Source organism: Gigantopelta aegis, chromosome 10 (genome assembly GCF_016097555.1).
Source record: "Gigantopelta aegis isolate Gae_Host chromosome 10, Gae_host_genome, whole genome shotgun sequence".
Classification (NCBI taxonomy): Eukaryota; Metazoa; Mollusca; class Gastropoda; order Neomphalida; family Peltospiridae; genus Gigantopelta; species Gigantopelta aegis.
In genome coordinates, this window is record NC_054708.1 from 46,346,065 (window position 1) to 46,358,114 (window position 12,050).

Below are 12,050 nucleotides of genomic sequence, written 5' to 3' on the forward strand. Positions count from 1 at the left end.
GAGCCACGCCCTCTTAGAAGTGAAATTTCATTGGGGTCCACCTATGCACCAAATTGAATGATTTAAAAAAAAGAAGAAAAAGGTTAGGCCATCGGTCTACAGGCTGGTAGGTACTGGGTTCGGATCCCAGTCGAGGCATGGGATTTTTAATCCAAATACCGACTCCAAACCCTGAGTGAGTGCTCCGCAAGGCTCAATGGGTAGGTGCAAACCACTTGCACCGACCAGTTATCCATAACTGGTTCAACAAAGGCCATGGTTTGTGCTATCCTGCCTGTGGGAAGCGCAAATAAAAGATCCCTTGCTGCCTGTCGTAAAAGAGTAGCCTATGTGGCGACAGCGGGTTTCCTCTAAAAAAACAGTGTCAGAATGACCATATGTTTGACGTCCAATAGCCGATGATAAGATAAAAAATCAATGTGCTCTAGTGGCGTCGTTAAATAAAACAAACTTTACTTTTTTTTTATCACAGTGTGAACGATCAGATCAAGAACAATGACAACTAAAGACACTAGAAACCGTTTACAACCCAACGAAAGAAAGAAAGAAATGTTTTATTTAACGACGCACTCAACACATTTTATTTACGGTTATATGGCGTCGGACATATGGTTAAGGACCACACAGATATTGAGAAAGGAAACCCGCTGTCGCCACTTAATAGGCTACTCTTTTCGATCAGCAGCAAGGGATCTTTTATATGCACTATCCCATAGACAGGATAGCATACACCACGACCTTTGATATACCAGTCGTGGTGCACTGGCTGGAACCAGAAATAGCGCAATGACCCACTGGCGGGTCATCGAATGTTGCAAATCTATATTCAAGGAACATGGTACGAGCTATTCCATCAGTGGTAAAGTGTATGTAAATCATCTGTAAGAGAAGCCCAGTTAATGTCTCACCTCGACAGATATTGAAGTCCAGTACATCGTACCTACGCCTTAATTGGACCAGTCTCGATGTGTGTGCCTAGTTTTAGAAAATTAATTAGATATGAACAAGATCATAAACTGGTTTGAATGACTTCGTCATCATGATCTCATCTGCGTTTTTAATCCAAGTGTGTTAAAAAATTAGTCGATAACATAGCGTTAGAAAATGATTGATAAAAACGCACCAGTTTACTGTAGACAGAATCAATTATTCTGTCTGGCTGATAATGTGTGTCCAACGAAAATGATTAGTGGTAATTGTAACGGTAACAGTCGTAAATTATATTGTCACATACAATAGATTCTGAAGTGCATAGTCGATGTTGTACACACGATAAATGCACACGCAAATACAAACATATACACGTATACGGATTTGAAAACAGGCGCACAGTCGAAAAAAAAACAAAAAAAAAAACCGCCGAAAGGCAACATTTATACTGATGTTTGATTTTAGTTTATAAAAGAAATGATGTAGGTCTAAAGAAATCTTTTTTTCAATACGACACAAATATATAACACACAACAGAGACAGAGACATTTTTTTTGTATGGGCATCACACACTATAGGGCCTAAATGATGTTGAGATGAATGGTGAAGCCGAGTATTTCCTTTTCGATATGGGACTACTTGAAAGGGCTGTGCTTCACAGTTACTGGAAGTTAAGCTATCACGATATCACCACGAGACCGAGATACATGGAACCTGCAGTGTCTGCTGGGTAAGCACAACCCCATTTGGGTTATACACTCAGATGACCACCCGTCAAGTGGATGAATCTCGGTGAAAGTAGTTTTATCTCCCCACCCCACACCCCCACCCCGACATTGAGCCTAACGGTGCACTCGCTAGATGATTTGGAGCCGGTACCGGGATGAACAGTCTCCCATTGTAGAAAAAGGGATGTTTCTTTAATGACACTACAGCACATACGAAACCAAGGCTAGTTAGTGTTTGACAAATTATGGTTATTTGTTGAAGCAGAGTGTTTGATCGGCAATAATAAGCAGAAAGCATATCATCGTTACATGATACTCTCTATCAAATTAGTAGCAAATAGTTTTTATGTGAACTTTTTCATAGCCCAGTACATAGCACGGTGTTTGCTATAATAGACTGGCTGACTGGCAAATAACGTAAATGTTGCACCGAAGACGATTAAGTCCACGTCTGATGCAGCTCGATGTTGAAGGTTAAAAAAGCAATAGATTAGTAATAAACGCATGCGATACCTGCATGGACACGCGTAATGTTTTCTTTTTATTAATCCCATTAGTAGATGCACACAAGTACAAACTCAGTTCAAAATGAAAAGCGAGTGCAATATTTATAACAACCGCTGTCATTTGTGGGCAAACAAAATAAGCGTGGTAATTACATTTTGTTGCAGTTGGTTCGATTACGCACTCGGTGTCCCGCGCCATCAAAGACAACGATCGTATTATTTCGCGCCAAATCTTATATGGCAGACGAACTCATTGAAATGGCACCGGCGGATAATCGATTTCTCAAAACGGGACTTATCTGTTGCAGTAGTCGTACTCGAGGGATGATAAAAGAAGTTGCCCTGCTGTTCCAGTACAGAGGAATCGATGCATGTTCTTTCCTGTTCACGCGCCACTGGGTACCATATTGTCCACGTCGTGTTAAATTGTTAATCGGCAAAACGAATCACTGATTAATACCGTCAAGTGTTTTGTTGTAGCGCAAGGTTAATTGCTGCTTTTATGTTCCTGTTACCAAAATATCACGTAACAGAAAAACTAAACTTATTGTAGTTTTTCTCATTAGATGCATCATGACTTGGAAGACAAAGAAAGGGTGGGGCGTAACCCAGCGGTAAAGCGCTCGGCTGATGCGTAATCGGTCTGAAATCGATCCCCATCGGTGACCTCATTGGGCTATTGCTTGTTCCAGCCAGTGTACCACGACTGGTATATCAAAGACCGTGGTATGTGCTATTCTGTCTTTGTGATGGTGCATATAAAGATTCATTGCTACCAATGGTAAAATGTTTGACATTCAATAGCAGTTGATTAATAAATCAGTGTGCTCTAGTGGTGTCGTTAAACAAAGCAGAGTTTAACTTTGGAATACAGCTTTGTAAAGTAAAAAAAGAAGAAAAAAAAGAGAGTTTTTGTTTAGCTTGTTCACAGCTGTACATCGTATAAATGTTGTTTGTGTCAACATGTGCTTGTTGTCCGTGCTGGACATCAAATTTGACTGTTAAAATACCTGTCTGTAAAACATGAAATGTATATTGTAATGATGAACTTCCGTTGAACAGTTTAAGTAACGACGCCATTATGCATCGCCCACTGTGATAATCACATGTTGTTAAAAATGCATTATCGTGGAGGGTGGTAATGAGGCATATAAACCTCCATGCGTCATTGCTGTTGTTTTATTAACCCGTTCTTATTGCGCTGAATGTGCTTTTATTTTCACATTTTGTGTGAAGGTTTCATTTCTAATTTCAAAAATCCAAAATGGCTGCAATATTCACTAATTTTACTGAATAGTTATAGTAAAAGCAGTCCTTACATGGTTTACTCCAAATAAACATCCACGTTTTTGAAAAATAATAATAACAATGAAAAATGTAAAGACGAAATATATTTCTGCAACTCTGAATTCAAAATGGCCGCCAATAATGTCAATGTTTGAAGGAGTTTTTTTCTCTATCCAAGTTTCACGTCTACTTTTTTCAATAAATGTTTAAACTAGATCCAACACATTCATATGGAAATCCATGCATTGAAAGTACTAATCCTTTAAAACATTAAGGATGTCTCAAGGATTACACTTTCATATTAATTTGTTTACAATGTCTTCATAAATGTGTACAATTTGAGTTCATTAGTATATCCTAATCATTACATTTGCACGTGCAAAGTGGGGAACATGTCAGATTTGCCTTTTCACATTTGCAGTTGGAACAGTCTCCTTTACATGAACATTTAACTAGTTCTCTGCATGCTTTAGATGCCTCAGGCATTGTTAGCCAAATGGGCGTCCAGGACCCATCCATATTGTTCAGGCGATGGTAAAGCTTGCTGTGTCTGTGTGCTGGTTGTCCATATTCCAGCTTGGTATACTGCTCATCGAGAATGTTGAAAAAGAGCATCTTGTATTGGTGGCAATCTGACGATGCATCGGTTCTTCAGACAAAACAGTTCCTTTCTAAGTTTGTTGACTGAGCTTAGAGGGCTCGTTCTGTCATATAGGATGACGGTCAATCTCTCTAACTGCTTGAAATGTTCAGAATCCAGATCAAAATGCTCAAAGGAAGTGGAGGCCAAGTAAACAAGTGTCTCAGTTACTTCTTTGTATGCTTCCCAAGCTTGCCATGCTGACAATTTTCCTTTTCCCTTGAAGGCAAATGCCACATCACAGCCACTGAATGAGTGGAACACTGGTAATGCACGCGACATTTGCTCTCCCAAGCTTGAATAGATAGCGTTTATGCTGTAAAATCTGTAGTGTTTGCCCATTCCGAAGGCTACCGAGATTTCTACAATGGATTGAGTTGCAACAATTTCATTGAATGAACCAACAGGGATGGTAACAACATCTGTGTCCACAGTTCGTATTTGGACGACTTTATTCCCCTGCTCCAGAGCATGCAATATGTGGACAACAATCCTTGTATCGGTTTCCTCGTGGTTACAGTCTGGCATTTGGATGTTGGAGCCAGTGAGTAGCACAGATGCTTCTGATGTTATGTAGATAGCTTTGGATTGGTGGAAGGTGAAATCTGCAACTTTTGATGTGAGATAGGCAAAGAGCTCTGTTTTGTTTTCTTCAACACGGAGGAAGTCCATCCAATTGCCTGGAAGTTAATTTGGGAAGACACTTTTCTGCATACACCCTTGACTCTCTTTTCATGGGTGCATATCTTTAGACTGTCTGGCCTGTATGTATCCCATACAATATTCAGTCGTGAAGTAGATTGCAGCTGCTGCTCCAGATAAGGAATATATACCCTGTCTGCATAGTCTTCGAAAGTGCTCACACCTGCAGTGGGAAGGCAATGAACAATGACAGCCCCATCCATGATTTTGCAGTCATATGTCACAGGCGCATCCAGCTGCCGGTTCTGCTCGAAACACTGCAGTAATTGGGATTTTGATTTCTGGTAAATGAAGCTTTCCAAAGTCTGAAAGTGAAGGTGGATATGATTGTATCTCGTGGGAACAAAACATCATCCAGATCTCCATCTCGGTTCTGCATAGAGATATACAGCTGGCCAAATAGTAGAACATTGTCTCGGAGCTCTTTGATCTTCTTCCCTTGTTTAAAAGTTACCTTTGTTTTGGGATTCCTGGACAGGGATAGCGAATTCTTTTTGATTGGTTGATGCATGGAACATGTGTGATCTATTAACACATGTGTTACATACTCTTGATATTGCCTCTTGCCAATATCTTCCAGGTTACGTAGTGCATCAATGACTGATTGTTGCATGCAGGTTCTACTGTCAATTGGCATTAACTCTGGGAAGTAATTCAAGACAGCTCTGGCCCTGAGACCATCCAACGTCTTAAAGCATTAGGATTATCTGTCAATCCAGTGCAACCACCTGAGCCTTTTACCGTTTTTATTCTTCAGTTCATGAGCTTGGTCATATGGAATGGTAGAAAATGTGTTGCGGGTCTTGGGAACAACCCATTGGAACTGTTTTTGGTACTCATACTTGATTGACTCTGACAGAGACTTCATATCTGTGATATGAACTGGTACACACCGTGAGTAGGTCACATGGTCGAGGGCAAAGAAGAGATGTGTTAATTCCTCAAGCACTTCTACATATAAAGCAAAATTCTTCTCCCGGTGAGCCCTGACGAACAGAAGTATCAGCGTCTCATACTTCATTAGTTGCGTCCAGTACATGATGTGGGACTCTTCTGCTCCATGCCATTCCTCCATGCAGCTTCACTTTCAGGGTCACTGGATATTTCACTAAGAAGGAAAGCCTTTTGCTGGAGTTTGTGAAGAGTTAAAACTGTAACCTGATGTGCATGCCTGGTCTTTGTTAGATGTGTGGTCTTCAAAAAGGAATCTGCTATATCAGACGTCGCCACTTCTGCCTCTGTGATGGCAGCGGTCCGTCCAGAACTTTCCAGCAAATCACCAAGTGTTCTTTACGGCCATTTCTATATGTAGTCCCCCAAGCATAACAACATGGTTGGACTCTCCATATATGTCAAGGCCATTTCCACTGCACAAACTTTGCCAGTACAAACAAAGGCTGGTCAAAGGTAGTGAATGGGAGTTGGCCTGGGTTGAGATACTCAGTAATTTGTCTCTGGATATCCAAGCCTTACCAATATGGGTTCTCCGAGTGGCTATGTCTTACCGACACACGAAGAGTCGAGGGGAGATAGTCTCAACGGACTGTACATGTAATATACTGATGTAGCAAATTATCCGAGATTGGCGTATCTTGGATTTCAAGATGGCGAAATTGATTTTTTTTTTTTGACGCAGCAAATCATAATAGTCTCTGCTCACAAACATTTTGGGGACAGTGTGTGAGTGTGAATAATTTTGAGTACAATTTTGGGGACAGATGAAAAAATTTATCCATTATGGTCTATAGCTACAAAAATATAGGCAGATATCCAAATTGGTGGCCATCTTGGATTTTCCTGCACCACAGGAATCATGGGGCAAATTGAAGAGGGCTCCTAGGCTAAATTTAGTAAGCAGGACCCAAACAAACTTTCTGCCAAATTTGGTGCTTTTATCCGCCGTGGCTGTAAAGACAATCCGCCGTCTAATAAGGAAAAATATGTCAAATAAAAGATTCGGGATAATGATAAAGTCACATGTTAAGGCTTGCTATCAGTCTTGTAAGTATTTATAATCGATGTACAAAATAACAAAAGTCCAGGACACCATTTAATTGTCTGTCTCCCCCCCCCCTCTCTCTCTCTCTCTCTCTCACACACACACACACACACACAGATAAGAGATAGAGAGACAGAAAACAGAGAGAGAGAGAGAGAGAGAGAGAGAGAGAGAGAGAGAGAGAGAGAGAGAGAGAGAGAGAGAGAGAGAGAGAGACAGACAGAGACAGACAGAGAGAGAGAGACACACAGAGAGAGAGAGAGAGAGAGAGAGAGAGAGAGAGAGAGATACACAGATACGCACATACACAGAAGTAATGAAAGAAACAAAGAAAGAAAAAGAGAAAAGTAAAGAAAGACCAGTAATTGTAGACTTTCAACGAAATATGTCGGGACTCTAGGTAATATAACCCCAGTCAATACATAAAACAGTTGTACTCAACAGGCAAATGAATTTATTATGAGGGTGTTTTAAACACGAAATAGATACCCTTTATGGAATGTCCACACTTAGCCTTCGTACTTTGTCTAAAACCAACCGATAAATTATGTATTTGGTTAATTTAGAGAAAACAATCATGTTGATTAAATACGCTTGGTTTAAAGACTTATTGGTCCCTTGTGCGCAGTAATGTAATGTTATCCATTAATTGTCTGACGGACATATTCTTAAATTATACATATCAACTGGTTCCACCTTTTTATATATGAAAACGTCTACTTATGTAACAGTGCCTGTGTAATGAATAATGAAAATAGGCCTTCCATAGATTGTTTTTAAAAACGTAAGAAATGTGAAAATGTTCTTTTTGGTTATGATCTTCTTTGTTCACAACTGTAGCGATCACTGATAGTGTTGCGATGAGTGGTACCGTTACCAAGACTATGTATACAAACGTCGTGTTCCTACAACACGATTTCTACCAACAGCTTGTAGATTCGCAGAGTGCGTTAAACGTAACAATCTTATTTGTACATTATATGTAGATTTTTGGCGATGGAACGAATGTTTATTTAAACGAATTTTATAGCATATTGTATAAGAAATGGCTATTAGCAAAGGGGTCGGAAGCGAGGTGGAGGATCGGATCATTACGATACAAAGATATATCTTATCGGACTTTATTTTATGCATTTAAAGTACTTTTTGGATGATTTAAAATTGTTTAATACCCCTAAAAGAAGTTTGTTATACACCGATAAGAAGAACGTTTAGCTTTTAACCTGTTATATTGGTTTTGAAGTGTATGGTTGTAAGACAAATACTATTATTTCAAATTATAACATTAATTTTGTACATTAAAGGTACATACCTAGTTTTTAAACACTACAGCATATTTTTCACTATTAGAGCCGTTTATGATCACTAAAATCAAACATTACTTGTATTTTATTCTTTAGATTATCCATTTCCGTAGAACTGAAGTGTTTCTGGTCATCCTGTTGTTTTTAATATCACAAAATGCATTTTCCATATTTTTAAAAACGCACGTGCGTCTGAGAAGTAGGGGTTATTGATTCGAGTTCTAATTTATTTGTAAAGGATATTTCCCGGTTTTAACGTCACAGACTCTTCTTTCACTATGTTGTAACTTTATCCAAATGTGTTAAAGGTTTGTAAATTAACTAAATTTAGTGTCCATTTTTACCAGTTAAAATTAGGTTCTGCGCCTTTAAAGGTAGTGAAACACCTTCAACAACTCCACCTGTTTTTTTGTGGAAAAGCTCCTGTTCAAATGCACAAGTACTATTTACCTTAGGTGCATTTTTTATTAACAGCAAATGTTTCTTAATTATCTTAAATATGCAGCAATCTAGTTCAAGGCCAGCCGAATAATTTTGTCATCAATCACGCACACAGTATATAACTACCAGGTAACGTTATTTCAGGTATGTTGTCTGCAAACAACTACATCGTTTGATCATAAAACCCAAGGATAAAATATTAATCGAATTAAGTACGCTACAAGAAGCTTTACTTCAGTATTATTAGGTACATTAAATAATTCATGTCGCCATAGGCAAGGAAAATGATTAGATGAAGCGTTTTGTACCTGAAGCAAAGGCTGTGTGTACAAGGTTCTTGATCAGTTGACGTGATGGATAATGTTCAAAGTCATATGAAGACATAAGTATTAAATCATCACCAACACTGAACTGTCGCTGACATAGCTGTACTATGTTACTAAATGTCTTCATTTGTTATATATTGCATATACATAACTTACACAAGATATATATATATTGCATATTATCCTATATATATATATATATATATATATATGATATATATATATTGCACTTTGGTCCTACGCTATTACTCAGAGTTTCACGCCCTTCGACGATCTTCAGATAGCTGATGGGCAATGGGCAGCTATATTAACGTGCCCCTATCCACAAGAGTTCAGGCACGCCCGCCCCGGGTCTAGCCTCTGACTTCGCCAGTGACCACCTCCGGGGCGGGAGGGGGGGGGGGGGGGGAGGAGTAGGAAATGTAGGGGACAATTTAGAAGTGTGGTATGACCACTTAGTTAAAAAAGAAAAGAAAACAATTCGGGAGCTACAATTACATTATATCTTATATTATAAATTAATAATAGTCGCACCAATTAAACTATATCATACTATTCTATTAATATATTAATTAGTAGGTGTATAGAAAAATTATTTTTCAATCGGGCTGATCAAAATAAATATGTTATGCAAACAATTTTAATTTAATAAATTAAATTAATTTAAGTTAACCTAGGCCCTAGAGGATCAAGGATTCGCAAGGGGGGGGGGGGGGGGGGGGGAGAGCATCGCGCCCCAGTCGGTCCGGCGTTCCAACATGCGGGTGGCCCATTCCGGTTAGTCCGGATTTCCGAGGGGGGGGGGGGGGCGTTCCGGGGCCTCCTACCAGGCATCCCTACCGGCCCAAACCGCCAACGCCCTAACGCACCCAAAGAGCACCCTACCACGGCGTCCCCCCCACCCCATCCCGCCCCCCTCCAAGTTATCCATGCAACACAGGTGGGCCGTATTTAAAATGATATGAAATGATATGAACAATCGAACACGTACAAACGAAACTCCGGCCAATGCAATCTGTGCATTGACGAAAAGCTCGCCATCCTACAAACAAAAGACCAAAATAATCTCAACAAAAGGACTGAGCTCATCTCAAAATGCCGTCACACCAGCAAGCTTAAACCACGCAACCGCAGTACATAAAAACCCTGCAATCTATTCACCAGTGTCAGCTATCTGAAGATCGTCGAAGGGCGTGAAACTCTGAGTAATAGCTTAGGACCAAAGTGCAATATATATATTTATTACATGATCTACTCTCTTTTAAAGTATTGAGCACCTTTCAAGCCTTTAACGATAACCACCAGTATTATATATATATATATATTTTATTTTTATTTTATTTTATTTTTTTTGCCCAAGAGCTTTCAAAATTCATATCATATACTGTTTTAATTTTATCCGCAAAATACATTTTCATGATTTATAATTATTTATTAACACGGGACTCCATTTCTGTCTGTCTGTTTGTCTGTCTAGACCAAGAGTATTATCTGTCTGTCTGTCTCTCTTTCTCTCTCTTTTCTCGGACTCACTGTCTCGATATCCTCTCTGTGTATCTTGTCTGTCTGTCTCTGTCTCTGTCTCTGTGTCTCTCTATCTCTCGGACTCACTGTCTCGATATTCTCTCTGTGTATCCTGTTTGTCTGTCGTCTGTCTGTCTGTCTGTCTGTCTCTCTCTCTGATTAGTTGTAAACATTACATTAACGTAAGTCCTGTTTGTACACTCTTTCTATATATCACCATCCTCAGTAATGTGCACACTTTTAAATTCAGAAGACAAAATCCCCTGGTTTAAAGGTCTTTGCGCATTTTTTTTTACAGAATTCTCCGCAGGTCTCCAAGAGATAGTTTATTTTAGAATAGTGCAAATTCTACTCAACGCCATACGATATTTAGCATGTGAAGCTGCTTTCCACACAATACACAACCTGAGACACACAACTGCTTAAATGTTCACAGCAATGGATTCATTTTGGTGACCAAGGTAATATCAACACATTTATTATCTTATAATACATTAAACTGTCTCAGGTATTTTATTGTTAAAAATAAAACAGTACCGGTATGTTCATCTGTTTTCAAATACTATTTTAATAACTTTATTATTAGATAGACCTGATTTCTTTTGCACATAATTATTTAATAAATCAAATAATAATATTACAAAAGACCTAGCCTTTAATATGGTTATAATATATATGCCATTTCATACAGTCTTTTTATATAATTTAATAGATTTCATTACATAAGCATGCTCATGACTTTTAATACTATTTTATTTACCTTTGTTTATTTTGTAATTAATATATAGTTCGCGAACACCCAGGGTATCATTCATTATTTTGCTTGACAGGGATTTATGAATTAATGGCATCTAAGTTTTATTCATTATTTTGCTTTGACAGGGATTTATGAATTAATGGCATCTAAGTTTTATTCATATATCTCATAAACTGTCTTGTATATAGATACGGTTTAAAATACCATATACTAATAATAGTTTTGGTATTTTGATTTCAGGTGTTTTGATTTTAAATTGACAGACACTAATTTACCCATATTTGTTGACCCTTTCTGTATATATTTTTTTTATATTCAAAACTAATTGTGGCAAATTAAGTTTCTTTGAAGTCGAATATTTACAGATTAGTTGACAATTTGTTAGTTTCGAAAAATTTGGAATATTTATATATAACTAGTCAGGTGGAAAATCATGCATCTTACCTTTAACTGTGTTTATATATATATATATATATATATATATATATATATATATATATATATGTTCTAATATAAATATAAACAGTAACCCATTGCAAAATTAATATTAGTGTCTGTTTGTATTTTTTCGATTAATATTTTTTTGCAACATAAACTGCAAATTTGAAAGTAAACACACCAACATTTATTGACAGTGGACGTTTCACGCTTGTTTGTAAAAGTTTGTTTGTAAAAGTTTCCTTAATAAATTTGATACAAAATACTCTGTACTTTGGGAGGCAAAAAACCAGCTATATTTTGCAAATGGAATTTTTGTATGTTGATGATGAATTGAAAGATAGTGGCAAACCTCCTACCAGCCATCCTGCCAATATAGATAAGATACCGATATTAAAACACTGAATGAACCAAAGCAGCTCTAGACATTTCATATTCGACCAAGGGTGCATCTAGTCTTAAATAATT